The sequence below is a fragment of the Mustela nigripes genome, chromosome 9 (assembly GCF_022355385.1).
Source record: "Mustela nigripes isolate SB6536 chromosome 9, MUSNIG.SB6536, whole genome shotgun sequence".
In the NCBI taxonomy this organism is placed as follows: Eukaryota; Metazoa; Chordata; class Mammalia; order Carnivora; family Mustelidae; genus Mustela; species Mustela nigripes.
The window spans coordinates 65,174,435-65,196,417 of record NC_081565.1 but is presented as its reverse complement, the minus strand read 5'-3'; the positions used below and the strand labels follow the sequence as shown (position 1 = coordinate 65,196,417).

Sequence of the window (21,983 nt, the reverse complement as noted above, 5' to 3'; positions counted from 1 at the left end):
GTCAATATGTGTTTGTTACATTTAATTGAAAGCTTCTGTGTCAAAATGAATTTGGCTAGCTGTACTTAGTCCAAAAAGTGTTCTGTCAGTTATTAGGTGATAGAAAACATGAATACATTTTTAAAAAGCAACATATGATCGATTCTCATTATTGGGGCTATAGTTATGTTCCGTGACTTCACTGCAGACACTGAGGTAGCGAATACTGGACCATTTGTTCTAGAGAAAAAACAGGGTCACGTTTCTGTGAGCCTCCGCTCGTAACATTTCCATCATCGGATGCAGGCATAACCTTGTTTCATGCGTGTTTCTGTTTAAAGGGCCTTCCATTACACACATCGTTGATTCTTTAACACTGGGCTCACGGCCAACATCACTGACACCCCTGCCTGAACAAAGCCAACCCACCCATGACAGGTGTCCTCCACAAGTCCATCACAGCCTCCATCTTATGAGCTCTGGACTTCCCATTTGGGGGGTGATTTTAAATAGGGAAATCACCAACAGATAGCAAAAATGAAAAAGCCTGGCACTAAATAGACTCTTAAGAAGACATTTGTTGGGGCACCTTGGTGGTTTAGTGGGTTAAGCTTCTGCCTTCGGCTCAGATCATGATCTCAGGGTCTTGGGATCGAGCCCCGCATCGGGGTCTCTGCTCAGCAGGGAGCCTGCTTCCCCCTCTCTTTGCCTGCCTCTCTGCCTACTTGTGATCTCTCTCTGACAAGTAAATAAAATCTTAAAAAAAAAAAAAAAGACATTTGTTTACTATATCGAAGCTGACCTAGAAGGCAGAGTGTGGCCTTGACCCACTTCCCCTGGGCACTCGGGTGACTCGAATCTGTTTCCGTGACAGCACTGCCAATGATGACTTTGAAGTCACAAGTACAATGTAACAAGTAGGTGAACTGGCACATACAGCTCTTGCGGAAAGTGAGGATCCCCTGTATTCTGTTTTGTCACTTCAAATGTGCTGATATCCAGTCAGTTTCTGTTTTGCAGGGGCGGCTGCATTGCCCCATCCATGGACGACCGCTGCAGCTGTCCATGGGGGTGTGCATCGGTGGGGAGCCTCTGGTTCCATCACAGGAGGGAGGCTGGAGGCCAGGCCACCATGTGTGGCAGTGGTGGCCTTGCTTCTCTGTGTGAATTTACGTACCTCCTTGCCCAGCGCTTACCCTGGCAGCTGTATCAGATCGTTTCTCCGGGATCCCATGATTTGGAAGCTCTTGCCCAGCGCTTACCCTGGCAGCTGTATCAGATCGTTTCTCCGGGATCCCATGATTTGGAAGCTCTTGCCCAAAAAAGCCTAAACAAAAAATTGTTTTCAGTTGTAATTATTGGGGGAGGGGGATCGGGGAAGAGGAGCTGACCCCCCAAAGTGGGTGTGAGGGAGCGGGGGGGGGGGGTGTCAAGGGCCAGCTGTTCAGGAAGGAAAGCATGGGAGCAGCAATTAACCACCAGTCCAGCTCAAATGAGGCCTCACAAAGCAAATTACTGTGTTTAGAAAGGAATTTCTTCTCCGAGGAGTCTGCCTTCGGTTCGCTGCCTGCCCGTGGAGACGGCTGGGAAAATCCCGGCACGAGTTACCGAGTGCACACCAAGGCCCCATAGCCTTGCGTGAGCCTCTGCCCGCCCTGGGCTCAGTTGTGCCTCAGTTTCCTCATCTGCTGGGGGCAGCCGCTCTCCCTTGGCAGGGCATGAGGGCGGGGATGTCATGTTTGAAGGCCGAAGCCTAAGGCCAGGATCGGCTTGAGTTTTACACTTTAAACACGTGACAACCCTGTTGAGGTTTTTTCTTCTTTGGGCTCTTTTTTCCCTTGGCAGTTCTGAGAGGCTGATACTTTGAAGGCACTTCGAGCTTCGAACCATAGACCCTAAGCTCCTGGCAGTGGCTCCAGGTGAATAGTCATTGAAGATGTCATACTGCTAGGCGCCATTCTAATCACTTTCCATATATTATTAGTTTGTTTAATCCTTCCTTTCCACCCCACGAACCCTCCCAGGCAAACACTATTACTCTGCCCACTTGGCAGATAAGGAAACTGAGGCAGAGAGTGGTCAAGGGGGATGTAAACCCTCAGTTACACACCTGGTAAGAGGCGGGACACCAGCTCAGATAGGCAGCCTGAGTGCGCAGCCCCACGCAGAGCTACTGAACTACAGGGAAGTGTCTTCAGGTAACACCTCTGGTTTTAAGGATTCAGGAGTCAAGCGCATCACGCATGAGCTCCCAGAGGAGCCCTGCATCCCGTGTCTCAGGGATGAGAGATTCGCCTGCCAGCCTTCTGTCCTCCGTGGAGCTGCAGTCGTGGTAGGAGTAGGAATGGGCAAGAAACAGGCAGAAAAATCTGCAAGGGGCCCTGTGGGCTCAGGTGCAGGAGACGGCACTGGTCGGGGCAGACGTTGGGTAGGCAGAGATAACTCGGAAAGGTGTCTTTAAAGAGGTAGCATTGAGATGGGTCTAGAAAAGTGGTCCCCGAAATTAGTCTACACCTTCTCGACCGTCTGCAGCCAAGGTTAGTTGGGACATTAGCTGCAGCCGTGCACATCTTCTCTTGGCCTGGGGGGGTTGGGGGGCTCCCAGCCTAGCTACAGCCCCTTCTCCCTGCCTGCTTTCCCCTCAGGGGGACCCGGAAGTGTGAGTCAGGTCAGCTGACCATGGAAGGAGTGCGGTCCAGATGTTTTGCTGCAGATGTGGGCATTGCCGTCAGGTTGGGCCTGTGCACACACTCCTGGCCTTGGCGCACAGGGTATACAGTGCCCCCTCGCCCCAGCCCAGCGCTAGGGTAGGGGGGCCTTGATGCTTTCACTCCCATAATTAAAAGGGGAAAAGTCCACATGGAACGTTTAGCAGGAAAAACAACTTGGGATAGTCTTTGGACTTAGGCTTCCATTTACGTTCCTCACATCTCTTTCTGGTTTTTCGTTTTTAGTGTTTAAAGCAACATAATTCAAACCACTGAATCTGCCTTGAATCTTTACAGTCCCTGAGAAAAGTCACGGCGCTTGCGTGACAGGCGTGCATGACTCAGCCCCTGGAAGCTTGGGTCATATGTGACTCGGATCAGTGCCCTGCCCCACCCCGCGTCCTTGGACACCTTGGGAGCTCTCAGCTGGGACCTGATGCTCTCTTTCTGACAAGTGGGAATATAAGCACCGCTTCACCAGATGCTTCCAAGTAGTAGCTCACTTTGTTCTGTAGTCAGGCTGTTTTCTTCCCCCACAAGCCCCATCTCTGCCGCCCACCTCCACCCTCCAAGAGAGAAATAAGCCCAGTTCTTTGCTCTTCAGAAAAAGAATGTAAAATGTAATAAAGTCCTAACAGATCCCCTGGCTCTTTAAGGTCGTGAGTTCACAGGCAGTTGGTGCTAGTGTTCTGGTGTGATTTATCTTCAGCCTCTCTGCTATTTTGCTGCAGGGAGAAAGAGAGTCTTAATAGCCTGTCATGCAAAAATTTGGCAGTGCTAAAGAAATAATCCTGTACTCTGGGTTTTTCTTCACTGACCTCTGCTGCTAAAGTAAATGAGTAATGTATTAAAGTATCCCTTCTTTAACATTGAACAGTTACTGTTCATCTGATTTTTCTCTCCCCCTTTTGTCTTCATGGGAGAATAAAGCTAGTTAAAAATAACTGTGATAATTCTCTATATAGCTGTTCTCTAGCACCTGCCAAGAAATATACGGATCCTGTGATGGGTGGCTCTGGGGAAGAAGTGAGGTGCCAGCATTGATACAGGAAGGGTCCTTTTGTATTGTTTTCTTTACTTTCAGGGTAGCTTACTTACCTTTCAAGGCTCTCCCTGCTTATGTATTTATTTTATTATTTTGTGGTAAGTTCTGTTATTATATTCTTTCATATACATAGGTAGGAGGCTCAGGTTATATACCATGGCTGAGAATGTATAGGTTGCTTTCCTCTGCAAGAAACTGAAAGCCCATATCCAACTGGCTTTAGCAGTAAAGGGCCTTTATTGGCTTCTGTTGCTGAAAAACCCAAAGGCAGATGGCTTTCAGGCTAGGGTTGATCCAGCCATTTCACAGTGTTACCACAAACCTGGTTTCTCTTCTTCTATTTGGCTCTGCCTCTGGAATGGTTGGCCTTAAACCAAGAGTGGACCTCCCCTTTCATCCCGGGATGGCTGGAAGTAGCAACTGGGGTCATGGAGATCAGTGTTCACATCCAGAAGAAAGAAGAGTCTCAGAAAAGGTCTTGGTCTCTGCATTCTCCAAAAGGTCTTACTTTGGTCATGTGTCTGTACCTGGAGCCAGGAACTCACAGTATACTGACTGGCTTAGCCTACGTCATCCAATGCATATCTCTAGGTGGGGGTGGAGTCAGTTTCCTCAGGGCTGTAGGATCCCTAGAAAGGAGAGAGGCAGGTAATGCTGGAGAAGCCTCCACCAACAGATGTCTGGTGTATGTGGCTGATCTAATCCCTGAGGTGTGAACAGAATATACAGCTTTTTTTTTTTTTTTTTTAAATTCTGAACATTTCAATTGTTAAGTACATAGGCTAGAAATAGGTCGTTGAAAGCAGGGCTCTGTGTATTTTTCTTTAAGTTCGCCCATCTTGATCCCTTGTCTTCCCTGGACAAATGGGAGAAAGGCTTGTCAGAAGGAGGTCGGGAGGTCGGGAAGCTCCTTGCTGCTATCCCAGAGTCTGCAAGGGGAGGGAGGAAGAAATCACAGAAGTGGAGGCATCGTTCTCCATTCCGTAGAGTATTCTTCAAGACAAGAGACTTTGTATCACTTGCAACATTGTTCTTAAATGTTCAAGAACATTGCAACCTGTTTTTAAGCAGGTTTAATGAAAAGGAAATGTCATGAGAAGTAACCCAGCTTAATCTGTTAATTTCCCACCCCATGGACTTTCTTACTCACCGTTAACGGCCCCCTTTGCTCGTGCCCTGCCCCATCTGTGCTCAAATCCGGGCTTTGTAGGGAGCAATAAAGAAATGTGTGAATGACTTGTAACCGCTCATCCTCTGTCTACAGTGGGCAGTTCGCAGTCGTGAAGAAATGCCGGGAGAAAAGCACCGGTGTACAATATGCCGCCAAGTTTATCAAGAAAAGGAGGACGAAGTCCAGCCGGCGGGGCGTGAGCCGCGAGGACATCGAGCGGGAGGTCAGCATCCTGAAGGAGATCCAGCACCCCAACATCATCACCCTACATGAGGTTTACGAGAACAAGACAGACGTCATCCTGATCTTAGAGCTGTGAGTAGGGTCTGCCTGGCTGTGGGGGGCCTGGGAGGCCCAGGGTGGCGGTCAGGGTGGTTGAGGTCCGCCCATGGCAGCCCTGCAGTGGGACACCTCGGGGGCCTGCCCCGAGCCTCGTCAGGAATGTACTCTGCTTTGTCAAATTCGAGAACAACCCTGTACCGCCTGCACCGAGACCTGTCTGTGGTTACCTCGAATGATGCTAAAGAGTGGTTTCCATGAACGCAGTCCTACCCGACTTGCAAGAGGGTCCCCACATCCTGGGGATCCTCTTCCTTTGTCATGACGTCATCTGACTCCTGAGCTGTCTGGTCAACTTTAAGCTCATGTTCCTTTTCTACTGGCACTGTTCCTCTGCCTTCCTTCAGGGTTTCTACTTCTCTTCCTCCTCCCTCCAGTTCACCCCCCACCTCCGCTCCCAGCTGTTGGGACTGTCAGCACGATTGACAGGAGGGGGTAAAACTGAACCAGCATCCCTCAGAGGTAATCATAGGACTTGTTTTCAAAGCTTTCCACGTATTTTCTCAGGCAGGCCCTGCCTGTTGGTTGTGGTTGTGGGTGACGGACCATCGTGCCTTTCTCAGTAATGTGTCTCTCTGCCCCCAGGCCCCTGCCTCAGTGCCCTCCCCATCTTGAAGAGAGAGGGAGGAGAGGATGCCCCCCAGGAGCACCTGGCTGCTGGCTGCGAATGCCTCTGAGCCACTGGGAGGGAGGGGAGGCATCCGGGCCTTGAGGGCAGGAATCCTGAAAGGAGCCCAGGAAGCCAGGGTGACACGCCAGTCCTGGGTGGCTCTGAAGTTTGTTTCCTGGGGCCCCAGAATTCAGACCTGCGCCTCTGCCAGCCAAACAGCTCCCCATGTTTGCAGATCTCTTACAGTTAGGAGGTGATTTTGGAGGCCAGATGGGATGCAAGGAAGTGAAGGGGGTTTGTGGAGGCCCCAGCCTCGCCCTGGGGACCCCACACTGCAGCACCCCGGGCTTTGCCCTCACAGGGACCTGGGGGTTCCTGCGGCTTCCTGTCTGTCACTGGGGTGTGGGTAAGCAAGCAGCAGCTTGCTCAGTTATAAATTGGGGTTAATAGTAGCTACCCCCACAGGGTCTTGAGGAAATAAGTAAGTTGAGAATTGGACGATCCCTAGCACAGTGTGGGATTTGTGGACATGTTTTCTTCCTCGCTTTTAAGCCAGCAGGTTCTCCACCTCTGCCGCAGAGACACTGGGGGCTGGGTATGTCTTTGTTCAGGGGCCATCCCAGGCCTTGTACGATGTTTAGCAGCATCTCTGGCTTCTACCCACTAGATGCTGGTAGCACCCTCCCACGGGCTGTGACAACTAAAGCTGTCTCCAAACAAGGCCACGTGTCCTCTGGGGGCAAAACACCCCCCTTCTCCCGTGGAGAACCTCTGCTTTAAAGGAAGAGCCGGGCTTTAAGAGCACAGGGGATTCAGGGGCTTGCCTGGGTACAGCTGCAGAAAGAGACGTTCACGGTGTAATCTTTGCTTTCTGTGGCAACTCTTGAACCAGACAGAACTGAGATCAAAATCCAGGCCAATCCTTTACCCTCTGTAAGCCTGCATTTCCTCTATTAAGGCTGTTGTCAGCGGCCATGAATACAAAATTCTTGGGGAAGAAATGTTACAGATCACAGCTGTTTTGCCTTTTCAGAGAATTATTAGGTTGTGCCCAGTGACTCAGGAATGTCGCTTATCCTCTTTGTACCCCGAGACGTACAGGGATGCCTGTGCCTTCCTGCCCTTCTGGCTCCCCTTTCCCCGGGCACATTCTGGTCTCAGCTGCTGATGCCTGACCCCATACCCTAGACATTTCCCCTTGGGTCCCTTTATCCTGTGCATCAATTGGGTGACATACAATTACTTTTTTTAACCCCCGGATTTTTCCAATTTTTAAAAAGATCATATAGTTAATCTGATGTGGGAGGAGGAGTGTGCAAGTCTTAGGACGTCAACACACGTTTAAATCAAGATTCAGAATAGTACCCCCCCACCCCGGTTCCTTTGTCTCATTCCTTTATAGTCACACACACCTTCCGCTCCCCCATCTCCTCACAACTGCTAAGCTGTTCTGTCTTCTCAGAAATGTCCTATAAATAGAGTGATATGCTATTCAGCCTTTTGAGACTGGCTTCTTCCACTCAGTGTATTTCTTTTGAGATTCATACATGCTTGTTTTGTGCCTTGTTATTGCTGTGCGGGATTCTGCTGTGTGATAGATGCGTGTTTGGTGTCGTCTGTCCACTTACCCCCTGAAGGACCTTTGGGTTCTTTTCTAGTATTTGGTGACCATGAATAAAGCTGCTGTAAACATTCACTTACAGGCTTTTGTACAATCTTGAGTTTTCATTTCTTTCTTTTTTTTTTTTTTTAAAGATTTTATTTACTTATTTGACAGAGAGAGTATAAGAGCAGGAGGGAGAGGGAGAGAGAATCTGGAACAGAGTCCCCACTGAGCGCAGAGCCTGACTCGGGGCTTGATCCCACGACCTTGAGATCAGCCATATGAGCCAAAATCAAGAGTCAGAGGCTGAACCAGCTCAGCCACCCAGGCGCCCCAAGTTCTCATTTTTTTTTTGGGTGGATACCCATGCATGCATAACTGCATGTGTAATTTTATGAGAAACTGCTGAGCAGCTTCCTGAAGTGGCCACACAGGATAGCAGTCCCTCCAAGGCTGGGAGGTCCATTTGCCACCACAGCACTAGCCAGTGTCTGTCCATGACAGTGTCAGCACTAGGATGGTAGCCATTTCAGAAGATGGCAAAGTGGCACGCAGCCTTCTTCATGCACTGTGAGGTGACCTAGAGTAGAGGTTGAGTGAGCCCGCAGAGAATGACCCTGGCATGGAAGGAACAGGAGAGGCCTGAGAAGACATCCCTTCTGCACGGGGTCAGCTGTGTCTCTCTCCTGCCTGAGTATCTGCCCTTCACAGCTTCCGGCACTCCCATGAGCTGATTGTCCCTGTCTTGTCACCCACCAGCCATGTGAGAGTTGTGATGGTGACCTTTATATGTGTCAGTGGAGGTGTCCAGACATTCGATTCAGCATTACTCTGGGTTGTGTCTGTGAGGGTGTTTCTGAATGCAATTAATGTTTGAATCAGTGGACTGAATAAAACAGATCAACCTCCCCAGGGTGGGTGGGTGGGCCTCATCCAATTAGTTGAGGGCCCCAGTAGAACAAAATGGAAACTTATCCCTAATAAGAGGAATTTCCTCTTACCTGATGGCCTTGGGGGTCTAGGACATTGGCTTCTTCCTGCCTTAGGACTGCACTGAACCATCGGCTCTCCTGGGTCTCTAGCCAGGTTCAGCCCACTCACCCTGAAGGTCTGGAGACTTGTTAGCTTCCATTGTGATGGGACCCAGTTTCTTAGTATGAGCTCCTGCTCTCTCCATGTATGTACACATACCTCCTACTGGATCTGTTTCTCTGCAGACTCCTGTCTTACACAGTCAGAGGGAAAGTAGACCCTCATTTTAGACATCCCATTTATATATACTTACTTTGCAGTGAAGACGTGTTTTAATTTTTAATAGACAATTCAAAATATTAGGTCTACCTGGGAGACAGTCATCTTCGTCTTGGAAGAAATTATTGTTCCAAGTTCTATGAGCTTTAAGGAAAGATTAGCCATCAGGGACACATTCCATCTCTTCTTTGCTTTCTAGAGAATACTGAGGAAGGGGCACCTGGGTGGCTTAGTGGGTTAAGCCCCTGCCTTTGGCTCAGGTTATGGTCTCAGGGTCCTGGAATCAACCCCCACATCAGGCTCTCTGCTCAGCAGGGAGACTGCTTCCCCCTATCTCTGCCTGCCTCTCTGCCTACTTGTGATCTCTTTCTTCCTGTCAAATAAATAAATAATAATAATACAAAAAAAGAATTTTGTAAACCTTGAAAGTAGCTTCAAAGAATGAAGCTCCCCGCTCCCCGAGCTTGTTCTACTGGGAAAGAATTGTTTATTTCCGAACTGATCTGCTGGTGCAGCTCAACACAGGGGCATATGTGATGTATGATCATGATTTCATATCCTCCACGTCCCACTGTTCCCTCATGAAGCCATGCCAATCTGGAACTCTCCTCTGATTGTGCTGTCACTCACCTGATATTGTCCCATGGGCAAGCCACTACAAAACTTTGAGGTCAGTACTTGACTCATTTCGTAACTCTTTTACCCTGTAGAAAGGGAAGCTAAACTCTCAAAACTTGAAGTCAGTGCTAATCAGAGCCACCAGCTTCTAGAATTTCGTTCTTAAACTTGCTGTTTGAAATAACTACATATTTTAGGCTATAGACAGTGATGTATTTTTCTCCCTAGCTCTCCTCAATCCAGACATGGTTCAAGCTCATCTGCTTCAGGGGTCAGAGAGGAGACGTAAGTGAGCAAGTGTGGTCTGCAGGAAGCCTCAGGGTTGGGGAGGCATCAGGGGTGATGAGGACTGTGGCTCACCCGGAATCCCCATACCCTGCGTCAGACCCATCAGTTGATTGCTGCCATGTGGAATTTTGGATATGGTGTTGCCAAGTCTTGTAATTTTTTTCCAAGAAAAGTCTGTAATCTAGACTTTCAACATTGGTAGTTCATAGAATTCATAAACAGGAAAAATAAACCCTATCTGAAGGCCACACCTGTAGAGACTTGAGACTCCAGTCTGTTTCACTATAGCAATAAGTAGTAGTTGATCACTGCTGTGGGAGAAGCAGTGTGTTATAAATACAGCTGGAGGCAGCCCAGAAGGGCAAGATGCATACTTAGCCTGGAAAGTGACTTTTTCTAATTTTTTGTTTGTTTGTTTTAAGATTTTGTTTTATTTATTTGACAGAGAGAGAGAACACAGCAGGGGGAGTGAAGCAGACTTTCTGCGAAGCGGGGAGCCCAATGCCGGGCTCGATCTCAGGACCCTGAGATCATGACCTGAGCCGAAGGCGGATGCTTAATGACTGTGCCACCCAGGCACCTCGAAAGTGATTTTTTTTAATGTAGAGTATGGTTTAACACAGTGGTTCTCAAACTTCAGCCTGCCTCAGAAGCTCCCGGAAGGCTTAGGAAAGTGTGCATTATTTGGCTCTACTTCCAGAGTTTCTGATTTAGTGAGTCTGAGTGGGACCCAAGAATTGGGACTTTAAACAAATTCCCAGATGCTGCTGGCAGTCATCTTCTGAGAAGCTGTTAGAGTTGACTTGTGGCTCTCCCAATAAGATATGTTGAAATCCTAACTCCCAGTACCTCAAAATGTGACCTTACTTGGAAACAGGATCTGTGCAGATGGATTTCATTAAGATGAGCTCATTTTGGAAGAAGGTGGGCCCTGAACCCACTATGGCTGGTGCCATCGTAAGGAGGAGGTCGTGTGAAGATGGGGGATTAGAATCATGTGTCTATAAGCTACAAGAAGGGGGGCATGGCACAGCTGCTCCCTCAGAGCTCTCCTGAGGAACCAGGACCACCAACACTTCTGTGGGGCAATCAGTGTCCATGGTTTTAAATAACTCGATACTTTGTTAAGGCAGCCCTAGCAAACTAAGACACAAGTGCTAGTCGAATAGAGAACTGTACTTCCTAGACTGGGAGCCCACTCACACGCTAGTCTAAAGTTCTGAAAGCAGGTCAGAACTGGAACAAAACACCTCATTGTGGCAGCTCTGCCAGGCGACTGAGCCACGATGTGATGTGTAAATCTTAACGAAGGCCTGGACAGAAGAGGTGGCGAGGGTCTTAACTCGAGGCAGGAGTGGACATCACCCCATCCCCCCCTGCTTTGGGATGGTCATCCCTGTAGCTCTCAATCACCTATCTGAAAGCCACCACGGAAAGATCTAGACATTAAAAATGCTCTCATTGCCATGTAAGGAATGGCACGGTGGGCTGGGACGGGGAAATCAAATCGGTTTGGGTTTTCCAGTCTTACATTTTTCTCCTTATTTGCTCTGTTTGGAACTTAGACCAGATTTTTTTTTTTTTTTTTAAGATTTCATTCATTTATTTGACAGAGAGCGACAGAGCGAGAAAGACAACACAAGCAGGGAGAATGGGAGAGGGAGAAGCAGGCTTCCCACTGAGCAGGGAGCCCGACGCGAGGCTCGATCCCAGGACCCCGGGCTCATGACCTGCGCTGAAGGCAGACGCTTAACAACTGAGCCACTCAGGTGCCCCTTAGAGCAGATCTCGAAATCAGATTAGCCCTTCTCTTAGCTAGCTTGCGTGCTTGCTTGCTCTCTCTTTTTGTGATCAGAAATAAAGTTTAATTATTATACTGTGGTTGTAGCCAAGTCCAGGATATGGAATGAATGATGCATTCTGTCATTATTTTTTTAATCTAGGAATGTAAATTTTTTTTATTGTGGTAAAAAAAAAACACCAAAAACACACGCACATGAACTTGACCCTCTGAACCACTTTGTGGTGCATAGTGATGTTAGTGGTTTGCACGCTGTTGTACAGGAGATCTCCGGAACCTTTTCATCTCGCAAAACTGAAAGTCTATACCTTTGGAATAACAAGTCCCCTTATTAGCTTACTTTTTGACTTTGGCCAGGTTAATCATTGCTGGAATTCAGTTTGCTCATTGCAAACAACCGCTGAGTGATATTCAAACATTTGTGCGATTTTAGGTCACTTTAGGGAGGATCATGGTGAAGTTGGCTCCCTCTCTCTTTCGTCAGCGAGCCGAGATGAATTTCTCCATCGTGTGTCAGCACGGTGCATGTGGATGAATCCTTGCCCCACGGACGTCATCAGGTCTAGAATCATAGGAGCTTTTCAAGAAGAAAGTGCAGTGATTGGGGCACCTGGGTGGCTCAGTGGGTTAAAGCCTCTGCCTTTGGCTCAGGGTCCTGGGATCGAGCCCCACATTGGGCTCTCTGCTCAGTGGGGAGACTGCTTCCTCCTCTCTCTCTCTCTGCCTGCTGCTCTGCCAACTTGTGATCTCTGTCTGTCAAATAAATAAATAAAATCTTTAAAAAAAAAGAAAAGAAAAGAAAAGAAAGTGCAGTGATTGGAGGAGTGGTGCTCTCAGGCTACCTTCAAAGGGGCAAAGTTGCATGAAGCAGGATGCAGTTGTAGGGACACAGGTGACGCTGGTTAAGTAAAGTGTCTCTGATGCTGGGGGGCTCCCAGTGCCCCTCCCGCAGCCGTGCCCCCTCCCAGGCTCTTCACTCCACTCCACTCCAGGTCCTTCTGAGACACAAAAGCACACTCAGATTTCTTCAGCGCTTTTTTTCCCCCCTTCCCCGCCGGCTACATTTGTTCCCACTTCTCTGAGCTCGCGCCAGCTCTTTTAACTTTTTGAACTTTTGGTTTTATTCAGAGAGGTAATTTCAGGAACTGTGCTGGGTTGCGTTTTTGTCACCCTTGCTCCTCGGATATCTGCTGTCAGGCAAGAGCGGAGAACCAAAGTGCACTTGGCAGCTGCCTTACCTCTCACAACAGAACAAAATCACATAAAATAGGGTCTTTTCCGTTCGGGCGCTCTCTCTTGAGAAACAAAACCCTGTGTGGATGTCCCCCTCCCCCGACCCCCAGGCTCTCACCTCTTGCCAGGGCCCTTGAGAAGTGCCCCCTTCGCGTTAATTCAGTGGGCATTTTCACTCCCGTAAGCGGGGTATTTGGTTGCTGGGCAGTCTTATAAAATTAGGGAAAATGGAAATGCAAGAAACTACACGTGGCATCTGAGCTCAAAGATCTGTTATTTTTATCAAATATTCGTTCTCTGAGCCTCTGACTTGGCGTTCTCTGTGCTGTGCACGTGAATTGATCGGTGGCTGCAATCTTGGCTCACCTCCAGGAAAGACCCGTGGTCACTGTGGTCTGGCAAATGGGTGGCAGCGCTGCCTGCCGGCCAGCCATACAGACATCTGTCGCTCTGCTGACGGGCTGGCTATCCCTGGATCCCTTCCCAGGGACCACAGACTACTTTATGACACTCTGGGGTAATCCAGATCCCTGGAAACTGTTCACCCTTCCTCTTGGAAGCCATGGTATGAAATCTCATTATTCTTCCTGCCTTGGTTGCCCACTCCCCTAACCAGTACTTCAAGATGCTATAACAGGGAAATTCTGTGCGATGGTGGCTTAACTGATCCTTCAGACGTTCTGATCTCCTCTCTTGGCCCGTTGCCTCTTCCTCATGGCCTGGTTTCTTCTGTGTGGCTTGGGCCATCCCAGGCACGGGCCACAGGCTTCCTCTCTGCATCCAGAGCCCACCCAGGTCCCTCTCAGGCCAAGGTCTGCCATTTTGGCAGCCTAGGCTCAGCCCAAGCCTTCTGCCTGGCTTTCCTCCATGCCAGTCATATGACGCCCACGACTAGGCACACTGCGCTCAGAATTCTGGGATGGCGGTCAGGTTCAGCTTGGAAACGAGAGCTTAGGCCAGTGGCTGGGGCAGGTCAGTAGCAACCATTCCCAGTCATCCTTGAGCCTCTTAGAGCTCCCGTTCTGCCTCATGTCATTGCAAAATGTTGTTTAAAACCAAAGGGGAATACTTCTACAACAACCAGGTATTTGCTTTTTTTTTCTCCTAATTTGTCGAATATTACCCGACCTTCTGGTGTTGAGCGACACTTCTTTTCTTTCCCTGGGTGGGACTCATTTCTAATGCAGTCAGAGTTACTCTACTGCAGACTAGGGACCACAGGGCTCCGGAGGCGTGGCGGTCAGGATTTGCATGTGCCGTCCTCAGATGCCAGTGTCCGCTCCAGTCCGTGAACCAACACGGTTCCCAGTGTGGCCACAGTGTGACCCGAGTGCTGCTGTGTGGACAAAGTTAGTCGTGAGGCAGGGGCTCCCGGACCCAGACTTCCCCTTGGTGACGGAGGTGTCTGTGGCTTTTTTGGCCCGATATTCAGACGGAGAAATGCAAGCAGAATTGATTGTTTAGGAAACGGGATAGAACGTTCACTTCTCCTAGGGTCCTCCCAGTTTGGTTGTGGATCTTCCCCAGCTGTCTGGAGAAAGAGGATGTAGGTGAAGGGCGAGAGACGCTTTTCTTGGAGAAGAGAGGGAAGCTGCCCTTCACTTGACTCTTTGGGTCAGTCGCTGTGGGGCCCCTGCTTGGTGTTACCTCGTTTAATCCGCCCCGGATTATCCTTACCACCTTGCAGATTGGGGAAGCTGGGTCCATTCTGTCTGATACAGAAGTGGGGGATTCTGATTCTCAGAGCTTTTGGGGGAGGAAATTTTTTTATCTGAGTCCTAAAATTCTGCAAAGCCCCTGCAGGACTTAGCCTCCAAGGCCCATTGCCCATCTTTTAAATGCTGTCCCCTTTGGAGGTCGTGGGGGAGGTGAAGGACATAGAGAAGACCCCCTCGGAGCACTGAGGGTTCTCCAAGCCTGCCCCACTCACTCTCCTCCTCATCTTGGGCTTGGCCAGTCACCTTGACCGCTACCCCCAGGGCAATGATTCTCAACGTGAAGTGGCTCTAGAGTGTATTTGCTTCTCTCAATTTCCAAGCAGTGACGTCGTAACTTTTGGACGCTAACTTGGACTTGGAGGACCTTTCTGCTTCTCCGGCAGCCATGTTGTCTTTGCCCCGTATTCCTTAGGGTTTCCACGATGCTGGGAGAGGGCCAAACATGTTCTAGGGTAGCTGTGGGAATGATGGAAGTCCAAGAAGCAGGATGGTGGTGTGGCGGCTTTGGTATTCGAGCTGTGTGCATATCTGCCCCCCTCAGTGGGTTTCTTTGAGGCCAAGACATAGCCTCCTTTGGCACATGCAGCACTGAAGACTGTGGTCCAATAGATGTGTGAGAGTCCAGATAGAGCAGGAAGAATGTTATGATGTAAGGCAAGGGTCATGGGTGTCTCAAGAGCTAGTTGACCCTTGATGTACGTGTTTCCGGTTGGGAGTTGTTGATCTACTTGCTTGGGCTTCAGGAAACCTACTGTTGACGAAGTCTTCAAGAGGGTGAGGAGTAAAACCTGGAATACAATAGCCAAAAAGTAGAAACAACCCATTGTGTATCAGCTGATGACTGGAGAAACAAAATGTGGTCTCTTCGTACAATGGACTGTTATTTGGCCATAAAAACGAATAAGGTCCAAGTACACAGCACAACACGGGTGAACTTGGAAATGTTTTGCTAAGTGAAAGAAGCCAGTCTCAAAAGACCGTATATCATATGACTGGATTTATAGCAAATGTCCAGAATAGGCACATCTGTAGAGACACAAAATAACTTCCTGGTTGCCTAGGGCAGACAGGGTAGTGGTGACAGGGAATGGGAGTGGCTACGAATGGGCACAGGGTTTCTTTGGAGATGATGAAAATGTACTAAAATGAGATTGTGGTGGTAGTTACACAACTCTGTGAATACACTAAAAACCACTGTACACTTTTAGAGAGCCAGTTGTATGGTACGTGAGTTATATCTCAATAAAACTTTAGAAAACATCTCTGATGGCTCCCTACCTCCCATAAAATGAGGCCAGGTTCGTAGAATGGTGAAGGATATGTAGGATGAATCTATGTCCAGTCTCCTTCTTGTATCCAACCGTTTCTCCTCCATGACTTCCCCTCTGCCCCTGATGCTCAGCCCACAGAGAAGCTCCTGCCTTTACTAGATGATTCCGTGTTCTTACCCCCAATCCATTGTTTATGTTTCACCTCTGCCTGATATGCCAAACCTTGCCACCTGGAGAACTCACACTCCCCTCTCAAAGCCCAGTTCACACATCATCCTCACTCTCTTTGGCTTACCCACCTACCCCTGTTAGATTTGTTTCTTTACTGTGTGTTTTCATCGTCTGTTACAAGTGTGTTGATTCTAGCACTTACCATACCGTATTTTAAATGTTTATGTGTATTTCTCCTGCAAGGGACTGCGAGATTTTCAGGGGGATATGCCAGCATTTTACTTAACTTGTCTTTCTGCCTCTGTCTCCCTCTCTCTGGAAGAGGGCATGGATACTAGCACACAGTCTGCGCCTGGTAAGAGTGGTAGAAGCTGAATTTAGTCAAGGAGGCCAGCAGGCAGATCCTGATGAACGGCAATGAGGGGCCTTTCTAGAGTAAGGACAGTGGGGATGACAAGAGGGAACGAAGCTGCAAGTTCCGCATCATTTGTGATCTGCCGAAAATAGCCTCTCTCCTAAGATCAGGTAGGTCTGTCACCCTACCTGATAGCCACGTTGGGCCTGAGAGGGCGGGGCCGTCTGTGTGAGCTAAGCGCCTGGGATGGAGAAGGAGTCGACTGGAAGGCTAGCGGGTGGGATTCTGAGGGCCGGAAGCGGAGGACCTGCTCTGTGCCTGGCATTATGACGCCGACGTCAGTGACGGTCCGAGTGGGCAGTTAGAAGGAAGGCAGCTGATTGTCACTGGCCTCTAGTGTCATAATGCCCATCACATGGCAGGGACTCGATCAACATTTATGCTAAAGGAAGAGAGAGAGAGAGAGAGAGAGAGGAAGGGAGGGAGGGAGGGAGGAAAGAGCAATCTGAAGTCCCCTTTGCCCTGCGTAGCATTCCTTATAGAACCAACCTCGCTCAGATCCTGCCACGGCTCCAGGCTGACTGTGCTTTTGAAAGAGAGATCCAGATCTCATCTCCAGCCCTCAGCTGGGGGTGGCTTTCTGCTCTCTGCCTCCTCTTCCAGCAGAGCAGGGTTTCAGGCTCCCCCCTCCCCTTCCCTTCACCAAGGTGTTCAGTAGGAGCTTCCAGCTCCTCTGCCCTGATGCTTGGCCTCTGCCAGTGCCTAGAATCTTTAGCGCTCCTGTAGGGAAACTGAGGCAGGAGGTGGTCTGATAGCTTCTCTAACTGCCGAGTGAATGTCCTGTCTTTCACCTTTCCTGCCTCTTCCAACTCTGCCTCCTCCTTCTCAAATCCGTCCTCGCACTCAAGAGAAGGACCACTCTGCTTTAAGCCCGTTTTCAGTCTCCGCTCTCTGCATCTCGGGAGGCGGCTCAAGAGCGGGCAGAATTGTCCTTCAGACTGACAGACTCCCGCCCCCCATCTGATGGGCCAGTGGTCTGTCATCCTGGGATTTCCACGTCGTTAACAACAATTAGCAGCTTTCACTGGAGGCCTTTGGGCTGGATTGTCGGAGAGAATAAACCCAGCCAGGGAGTGGGCGGAGAGCTGGGTCCCTGCGCTTCCCTTGGATAATAGCGGTCCCTTGTTTTCAACTAGACGGGACCAATTGGTTTTGGCATAAACCCCCATCCATGGCTGTGCCAGCTGGGTTTATTTCCCACTGGCCTTTTGTTCCAGCACCTGTTACAGTGACCCAGGCTGAGGGGATGTCTGGCTGCCCCGGCTTTTCCGTTTGCCCCCATTTTGATTGGCCTCATTATTTCTCCGGGTCTCCAAAGCTTTGATTGAAGCCATTGAAGTAAAAAGAGGCTGGGTACGCTGTTGAGTTTATTTCTCTTACTATGAGTACTTTACCTCAAGAAATCCGTGTGGACCCCATGGAAGTGGAACCGGTTCTCTCTCAGCCCTTAGTCTCCCACCCACGTCCCCATGTCTTGCCTACGGCAGCCCTTCTCTTCCCTTGTCACGGTCACTCTAGGGTGCGTGGCACGTGGGCATTTGTTCAGAGCCCAGGGTAAACCGTGGCTCTTTGTGGCTGGAGATGGCCACCCTCCAGGTCCAGCCAGGCATTTTGGAGCTCCATCCAGACCCCCAAGGGCTGGGGCCCCTGCGCCTCTGACACTTGTACCCCATTTGTGATATGCAGGTCAGCGGGCTTGACCACTGAACTCTGGGACGCCATACCCAGAAGGCCATGCGTGGCCCGTCCCATGACCTCCCTGCCTGAACTGGTCCAGCCAGGGATCCCTCCCTCCCTGGAGCCAAGTGTGCACAGCGTTCCCGCATCCCCTAGCCACCCCGAGTGTCCCAAGGACAGGAGGAGATTCTTTACAGTCAGCCTTCTGTGTATCACTTTCATCGTTGGTGTGGCATTTCCTGAATATTCTCCAGGATCCCTATCTCTCTTGAAAAGTAGGGAGGAGGGGGCTACAGGAGTTCACCGTAAGAGTGATGACCGCCTACATGAGACATCCCACAGGTGTGACATTCACCCCATTGCTGATCACCCAAAAACAACCCTCTGTGTTTTCTTCTCCAGAGACCTGGCTCTAACCAACCATCCTACCAAACCAATAACATGTTTTCACCAGTTGCAATCATTTTGGTCTACTCGGTGGGCAGAAGGCAAAATCGATCCTGTTCCCTGAAAGAGGAAGAGCAACAAAATGGATTTTGGTTATTTGGCTTTTTTAATAAAAGTCTCATTGTATTCCTCATAAAATTTCAATTTAAAAAAAAAAAGTGGGTTTTTTTTCGGGGGGAGGGGTTGTTTTGGTTTAGTACCTTGTCTAGCTGCAAACCACATCCTCCTGTTTGGAAGTCTGCTTCAGCACCCTGTGGCTCCATTATTCCAGCCTTGAATTTGAGCATGACATCATTTAAGCGAGGGGTGGGTAATCCTTTCCGGAGCACTGGGACTGGAGCACAGCTGGGAAGTGCGGTCTGGCTCTGCCCTCTGGTATTGATAAACCGTGATTCATTTCTTCGTTACCAACCCGGCATTCTGCTTCTATCTCGGGTACTAAAAAAAATAGTCATGATGCTGCTTTTCATCAATGAATGAATGAAAGTGATTGCTTCAAAATCTGCATTTTCTCTTGGAGGCCATGCTTTGATCCGGCTTCACGGATTAGTCCCTTGTGATGGCAGAGGACCAGATTTTTGAAGCAAGGAAACATCGAGATCTAAACTTATTTCCAAATGTGGGTCTTTCTACAAGATTGGAACCTTCCTTTTCCTGCCTCAGCTGGCAGAAGTCATGGTTTGGTCATATCCCCAAAAGCATGTATAGATCCGCTCTCCATTTATTATTCGATACTGTTTCAGGCTTTCTTGCCAGTGACAACCGTCTGTACCCCTTGAATCATGGAGGCCCTGTGTCTGCCAGGCTACAAAGGAGCTGAAATAAAATTGGTAGTTCCTGGAGAGTTTGGGATTGAGATAGAGCCGCCCAGATAGAGAGGCTACATGGTGGACTGGAGGCAGGGTGGGGTGGAGGTTTGAGACAAGTTAGGGCTTCTTTGGAGGTTTCTGGACATCAGAGTAGAAGGATTTTTGACGTTTCCGCCTTGCTCTTTGCTAAGTGCTTTTCATTTCATCTCGTTTAATGAAGAAGCCACTAGAAACATCAGCCTCATTAGAAAGCTTGGCCAGAAAAGCAAAACCCATAAATAAGGTGAATCATTTCCCCTGTACCTGGAAGGGAACTCAGGCAGCTGTAGTCTTTCTGAATAGTTGCCATTCGTGGAGGACATCTTATGCCCCAGGCACTGAGCTAAGTACATTATAAATGCCAGGTCATTTAATCCTCGCAAAAGCCCAGGTAGGGTTCTGAAGGCTCTGATCTGGGTGTCTTGTGCTATATAACAAACCACTCCAAAGCATGACGACTCAAAATGGCAATCGTCGTTTGTTTTGATGGCGGATCCGCGATGTGGGCATGAGTCGGCCCATGGGTCGGCCCACAGCTGGAGCGTCAGCTGGGCTACCGCGTGGGGCTGGGTGGGTGGTCCCCTTCCATGGCGGCTCCCTACCCCGAGCGGCGGGCTGGTGCTGGCTGTCCGCCGGGAGTTCAGTCAAGGGTGCTGGCTCTGCTCCACGGGCACCACTCACTGTGCTCTCAGGGTCACCCACAGCCCGACAGCTGGGCTCCTAGGCCAAGTATTCTACATAGGAAATGGAAGCTCTCCGTGTCTTGAGACTGACATGGCATCGCTTCTCTCATCTTCTCTGGGTCAAGCAGACACAGAGCCTGCTTGGGTCTGAACTGAGGAGAGGAAGTCCAACTCTCAGTGGGTCGGGTAAGAATTTGCAGCCATCTTTATTCTGCCGGACACCCAGAAGGGTGAAGTACCTTACCCTGGATCATGCAGCTAGCAGCTAGATAGGTTCCCCATGCTCCTCTTCTTACGGACTCTGTGACACTCTGAAGTTGGCCAGAGCTCCCAACTGACCTCAGTCCAGATTTCTGTACTTTTTCCTGCCCTTAACTGGGTTTATGTGTCAACCTCATCACAGCCACAGAGACCCAGGAAAGCACATTCTAGAAACATTCCTAAATCACTTCACTCGGATTTGTAATTAACTTCAGGAACAATCCCTACAGAATTCTGGGCTTGCAAAGAAAAGACCCAGGGGGTGAGACCCATCTTTGGGTTTGGGAAAGAAGACGTGTAGGTCCCAGAGTGACTTGTGTTCTGTGACTGTGTTGTTCCTGAGTGGGGCTTGGCAAACTACAACCGGTGGGCCTGCTGCCTGTTTAAGCACAACTCTGAGGGGGAAAAATAAATAAATAAATAAATAAAAGGCTCTACAATTTTAAGGGGCTGAAGAATAAAGCAACAAGACTACATAGCAGAGTCGAAAATTAGCAACAGAGACCAAATAGTCCGCAAAGCCTCTGACGGAAAAGTTCGTTGACCCCTGTTCTAGAAGGCAGGATCAGGACCCGTGTTGCCAGAGCTCGATTTCAGGCCGACGGAAGAAGGACTTTTCTGACTCGAGTCATCCGTGGGGAACAGCAGCTCACAGCTGAAGATACTTATGCAGGCAGGTGGCAGAGCCTAGGACGCTAGAGATCCGTGGTGTGCTGGGAAAAATTCTCTCACCTCCGGGTCTTCAGGCCAGGGAAGCTCTAATTTGTAATGTTTGTCCATTTCTATGGTACAGATCCCATCATGGCCAATTTCCAGTTCCAACGTGGTGACACTGCAGGCAGAGTGGGGAAGAGAGGCACATAAGCTACTCATGGAGCCCCAGTTTACCCCCGCGACAGGCTCAGGGGATGGATGATGTGTCATGCTGCCCCTCAGGTGGCTCCCAGGCTAGGGACATGCATAGGTTTCGAGAGGAACGACAGGCTGGAAAAGCCTTTGAAATGCCACCTGCCTCTCTGGGCTCACAGGCAGCCCCTGTTAGAGTCTGCGATGGCACAAAGATGAGCACTCGCCCCGGGTCCCCATCCGCTGAGCCCTCCACCTGCTGTTTCATTGTCCGCACATTTGGTTTCGAAAATCTTGATTTAGACAAAGAGCGATAAGCTTGAGCACATCCCAATTTAGAACTTGTTGAAAGCATCACTTCAAGCAAAGTTAGAACAGATGGGGAGAAAACGTTGAGGGTCTGGAAGAGGTCGAGGTTTGGAGTTGAGAGGCCGATGGAGCAATCGACAAGCCAGAGGAAAATGGGGAGAGAGTGTGGATCGTTGACACCCACTCAGACACAAAAAGGCTGCTGAACGTGAGAAATGAGCAGTCTTTCGATCTGAAAGAGCAGCTGTCTCCCTGCAGCAGGGACATGTAGGGTACGACAATGAGTCACTGATGCCATCCGTTGGATTGGCCCAAAGTAATAATGGCATCCACACAGGGTTGTGAAGCCGCAGCACATTCGCCAGTGACAGCTGGAGGAGCATTAACTGAGACTAAAAGCAAGCATATCCTGGGGCGCCCGGGTGGCTCAGTCGGTTAAGGGTCTGCCTTCCACTCAGGTCATGATCCTGGGGTCCTGGGATCAAGCCCCACTTCCGGCTCCCTGCTCAGTGGGGAATCTGCTTTACTCTCTCCCTCTGTGCAACCCCCACCCCCACCCCACCACCCACTCTTGTACATGTGCACATACTCTCTATCTCCAGTTCGGCACTCTCTCTCAAATAAATAAATAAAATCTTTAAAAAAAAAAAAAAAAAGCATATCCTTATGACCTAGAAATTCTAAACCTGAG

General features: G+C 49.4%; 1 protein-coding gene across 1 annotated transcript in view; it reads left to right on the top strand.

Annotated features, from left to right (window-relative positions):
• Positions 1-4,999: 4,999 nt before the first annotated feature.
• The window catches only part of DAPK1 (death associated protein kinase 1), a 78,025-nt gene continuing 61,041 nt past the window's right edge, over positions 5,000-21,983 (top strand). The window contains exon 1 of the mRNA XM_059411733.1: positions 5,000-5,218. The gene's annotated coding sequence lies outside the window, so the exon portion shown is untranslated. The remainder of the gene's footprint in view (positions 5,219-21,983) is intronic.